Source organism: Furipterus horrens, unplaced genomic scaffold (genome assembly GCF_987537825.1).
Source record: "Furipterus horrens unplaced genomic scaffold, mFurHor1.1.pri manual_scaffold_8, whole genome shotgun sequence".
Taxonomy (NCBI): domain Eukaryota; kingdom Metazoa; phylum Chordata; class Mammalia; order Chiroptera; family Furipteridae; genus Furipterus; species Furipterus horrens.
In genome coordinates, this window is record NW_028327178.1 from 1,393,350 (window position 1) to 1,398,491 (window position 5,142).

Sequence of the window (5,142 nt, forward strand, 5' to 3'; positions counted from 1 at the left end):
TCCGGGAGGCATTGGGGCGGTGTTCCTCTGGGAAGTGGGGCCGAGGAAGGTGGAGGTCAGCCGGGGCACCGAGCGATCTCAGTTTTGAAATGTGTGCCATTTACTATTTTTAAAAATCACTTTCAAGTGCAGGTGGTGTTCACGCCCGGGAAGAGGTGCAGGGCCCCCTCCGCACACAGTGACCAGCGGGTCTGGCCCCCAGGGGCCCGCTTCCCCCGAGCCTGACAGATGACCACCAGGCCCCCGGTCAGCCCCTCACTGCTGTCCTACATCCGTCCCCGCCTGTTCCATCCGGCGCCTCCCCCACCTCGACCAATATCACATGCTCTTCGAGACATGTAACGCCCCTGCTTCCTGCTCTCCACACACACCGCCCAGCACGGGCCGGCCGGGGAGGACAGAGCAGGGTTTGGATACCAGCGCGGTCAGGCTCCGGGGCGGAAGGCAGGGGCCTTCCCTGAGCTCTGCGACGGGGCACGGAGAGGCAGAGAAAGCTCGTCACGTTCAACAGGACAGGTGATTTCAGAAAGGCCACCCGGCCAGTCCCCCAGCTCCCAGCCCTGGCTGGGGCTTCCACAGTGGGGGGCGTACACGCCCGGGGGTCCCTCAGAGATTTAATAAACGAGAACTTGGAACCAGGGGTCATTTCTTAGAAATCAGTTCGCTGTTCCTGGCTCGTCCCCTCCATGATTTGTTGTCTCGGGTTTCCCGTGGGTCCTGGGGAGGGAGGACCGGGTGTCCCCGCTGGCCTGGAGTGGGGTCCCCATGGGAAGCCTCATTTGCCCCGGAGCAATGAGGTTTCGGTCACGGGGCGGCACGGGGCCTGAGAGACAGGCCTCCGGCCTGCGGCCTCTGCCGCCCCCACACACACCGGGTCTCGAGCCCAAGAATTCTCCGAGCTCCTTCCTGCCAGTGAAGGACCTACGGCGGCCACCGCTGCGTCTCACCTCTGCGCCTCCGAGGGAAAAGGGGCGCTCCCTCACAAGCCCAGCGTACCCCGGAGAGCGCTGTGTTCTGGCCCTGAGCTGCGTGCCCCTGTCTGGCCGGCGGGGCACTGATTCAGCAGGCCCCACGGGTCCCGGGGACGGGACTCCCAGGCGAAGCCCGCTCCCGACCCTGGTCTGAAGGGTCAGCTGGGGTTTAGAGTCGCTAGTTTTACATTTTGGCACAATTTTACAGATGAAATGTTCTGGTATATTTGCAAGGTTTTCGGTTTGGGGGTGGTCGTTTGTTTTTATGAAACCGCCTAAAAGCAGCGGGACCCCCTGGGGGCAGGGTAGGGGCTTCTGGTTTTTCAAGAACCTTTTCTGGGCAGGGTAACGGATAAGCAATGTCAGTATCGGTGTCATTATTCATTACGTGTCTGTGTGCACACGACGCTTGTGCCAGACCCGAGGGGACCAGAGGAAAGGCTGGGAGCATTTATCCCAGGCTTAATGTGACGGTCCCCCCTTCATGGTGCAGCCCCAGTGTCTGACTTCCATGTGTCCCCCCAGATGAAGTTGTGATGACCCAGTTTAAACTTCTGTTGGTGCATGGAATCACAATGTGACGGTTTTCCATTGAGGACCAAAAAATACAGGCAGCTACCTTGTCACGAAGACGCCCTTTGGATGATGCGGTGAGTCTCCTCGCCGCTGGGAATGAACGCAGAGATGGGGTCTCTCCCGTGGGGGGTTGGGCACAGTGTCCACATGTTCCGCTCTCTTCCCCTTCGCCCGGTCGGGGCTCCACCGCACCGGGGGCGGACGCAGAAGCATGCAGGCCGACACACGGAGGCCTGGTCGAGAGAGGACCTCAGGCAAAGCGAGCCCCTCTATCTCTAGGGCCGCTACGTTTGGCAACCCCCTCAGCAGCACCCACTCCCCTGGAGATAAAAATGACGTCACCCCCAGTGGCAGAAAAGCATCCAAGGACCACCGGATGGCACCTCAAACACCTTAGAATGAGCTCTGGGTACCCTCAGGCTCAAGTCCGGAGCACTGCCCCCCGCCCCCCAGAGCACCCTGGAAACAATACAGGCTGCGTCCTGCCACCAAGCTGCCTTCACATCCTGGGTGGCTCCCCAGTCCTGGCATCAGCTCCAATTTCTAGGTGCCTCTCTGCTGTTGACCTCTGCACCATGGGGTCACCTGGCTGGCTGGAACCCCGAGAATCCTGCTCTATGGCCCCCATACCCCATTCCAGAGCAGCACAGAGGGGACCAGGTGGGGGAACACGTGCCCCTTTCTCCGCAGGGCAGCACCCTCTCTGCCGACCCCAGCTGGCTGCGCAGTGACTGAGGGGACTCAGCAGGACCTGCTCTGACAGTGTGGGGCCCTTGCCTACGAGCAAACACAGAAAACAGGCCCTCTTGTCCCCCGCATTTTACGTTGTCAGGTAACCCGTTAGGCTTGGTCAGTGGTTCCGGGTCCTCCAGGGTGGGACACAAGGGGGGTGACCAACTGAATGCAACTGTCCCCCCACCGGCACACGGTGCCCCCGCCAAGGCCGCCTGGGGCATGACAGACCAGGGAGCTGCCCTCGCAGAACACGGAGCCTACTACCTCCTGCGGAAGGAGGGTCGCCGTGGGGGCCGGGGGGACCTGTCTGCTCCGGGCGTGTGACAGAAGGTGACGCGGGGTTCAGCCGCGTCGCTCCTTAGAAGGACGGCAGACAGACGTCACCTCCGCCGGCACAGCGACTCGGTTGGGCTGCAAGAAAGAGGGTTACTTGGTCTCATTTCTGCCAAGAAATTCTTCAACCTGTGGCATCCGCTCTGAGCTCCGTATTTCTGTCTGTCCCACTTAGCGGCTCCAGCGCTTCCTGCCAGGGCGCCGCGCAAGGCGGGACGTGAAGGAACAAAAGGAAAGTGATGGGATCAGGAGGAAGGAAGCAGAACTCACGGGCCGGGGGGGCTGAAAAATATCCGTCAAGAGAGAAAAGCAATCCGCACGCATAAAGCCGGGACGCACTAACAACTCCTTTCCCGAGAGACAGCAGTTGGGCAGGAAGATTCTGGAAAGAAAATCTCGGCCCCAAATCTGAATGGATGGCCTCAGAACCGGCCCCCACCCTGCCCACCTCTTGAGAAAGCAGCACTGCTGGCAGAGAGAAACCCACTCCTTCCGGTCATTTATGGCCTTCAAAACCATGAACAAAACATACGAGTATTTCGAGCCTCCGCTCAGTGTGTGGAAAAGCACTCCCGGGCCAACAGCGATTCTAGTAAGCCGAGATTCATTTATCAGCGTCGCCAGCACGAAACCAAAAAAGGTAATCTTGAATTCATTAATCCCCACCCCCATAATCCTATAAAAAATGCAGCCGTTTCACGTTACTTCTGCAGAGACACAGGCTCCTGGAAGTTTCCAAATGCCACCCTGGTGTTCTACCTCGTGTCCCCGGAGGAACGTCACAAGCCATCAGGCCCGCGTTACCTGGGCGCATGACGCTTTCCCGCAGCTGCCCCACTGCGCGCACACACACGCAGCTTGGAGTCGGGGTCGCAGACCCCAGGCCCAGCACCGCGGGGACGTGGGCACGGGCAGCGCCCTTAGGGCGGGACCTCCTCCCACCCCTCTCCATGCCTTAAACTTCTGTTTAGAATCTTGTTTTTCAGAAACTGCCCTGCAGGTGTCTTAAATCCACGCACTCCTTGTAACAAGGGACACATCCCCCGTTGCCGTGACGGAACTGAGGAGGTGACCACACCTAAGCTGGGGTTAAAATTCTAACCCTTTAGGTATCAACATCCTGCCCTCCACCCTCAACCTTCATAGGCCCGGGTTTCCCCCCAGAAACTGCCGCCTCTGAGCCTCCGCTGAGGGGGGACCGCCACCCTCCCCCCGTGCCGTGAGAAGAGCCGCCTACTGGACACCGCTGATGATGTCCTGACGCGTCCCACATTCTTATCTAGATGTCACATCAGTTGATGTCCTCAGAGGCTGGACAGCAATGTCACCTGAGGACACCTGTTCCCAGGAAAAGGCTGAGCTGACAGGGTCCAGCCGCTTAGAATGAAAGTTTCATACTAAACGGTAAAAAAAACCTTCGGTGTCAGCTTTCATTTGTTTCTAAAACAAATGAAACCACGTTACAGAATGAAAATTGTTTTATCTTATGCAAGGCGTGAGTTATAATTGCAATGAAACAATGATCCTTAGACTCTACAGCAAATGCTTCCCGCCTGACGGCTTCCCTGGCCCACTTTCTCCAGTGGAACAGGGGGCCGGGGGAGGGGGGCCCGGGGCGGGGCAGACAGCTTCCCACCTCGGCTGCCCCAGAAAGGTCACTTGTGCAGAACCACCAGAGGCAGCTTCCTTTCTCCGAAAGGCCTCTTGAATTCGCTGGGCGTGGGGCTGCAGGCCTGGGACGCTGCTGGGTCAGCGTCCTTAGTGACGGCTGCTCTGTCATTTCTGGATGTAATCAGGTGTGGCCATGGGTGTGTGGGGGCCGTTCCCTGAGGTCACTTTCTGTGACTTGTGAAATCCCAAGTTTCTGTGAGGTCCAGTTTGATGGGACATTGACCTACGCTACCTGAGGCCTTGCTGCTCCTGAGGTGGAGGCTGCCTCCGCTCCCCGGACAGCTGCTCATGGGGCGCAGACCGCCCCTCGGCCCCAGCGTAAGGGCCGCCTCGGGCCCAGGATTCCCAGCAGAGGCCTCAGCTGCAACTCCCCATCGCCGACCCCACCGCTCCCCTCCATCGCGGGGCTCCCCCAGCGGCACGGCCGCACCTCTCCCAGTGCACACAGCTCCATCCTGTCCGGCACAGCCTGAGACATGGGGAGGGCATGCACTTAGCCCCAGTGCCGAGCCCAGTGCGGCCACACGACCCCCACTGGCCTGCGGGCACCCTGCCACAACTGCAGCTGGCACCCTGAGGGCTGTGACCTTGGCTGCGCACTGTGTCCCCCAAAGACACATGCTGAAGCCCTAGCCCTCCATGTGACAGGATCTGCAGGAGCCTGGTGCTGGGGTTAGGGGGGTCCATGCAGGGAGAGGAGGGGCCAAGGCAGGCTTTCGGTTCCCCGGGTGTAGACAGAGACAGAAGGGGACCGTCTGTCAACCAGGAAACAGACTCTCACCAGACCCCAAACCTGCCAGCGCCTGACCGTGGGCTTCCAGCCTCCGGAATAAGCCTGGTCTATGGTGTTCTATGG

The 5,142-nt window shown here is 59.7% G+C and overlaps 1 long non-coding RNA gene across 1 annotated transcript; it reads left to right on the forward strand.

Moving 5' to 3' along the window:
• Positions 1-253: 253 nt before the first annotated feature.
• LOC150002432 (uncharacterized) lies at positions 254-4,067 on the forward strand. The gene is made up of 4 exons (XR_016512608.1): positions 254-516; positions 1,497-1,621; positions 2,238-2,379; positions 2,791-4,067. It is a non-coding gene; the product is annotated as an uncharacterized LOC150002432 (long non-coding RNA).
• Positions 4,068-5,142: the final 1,075 nt, after the last annotated feature.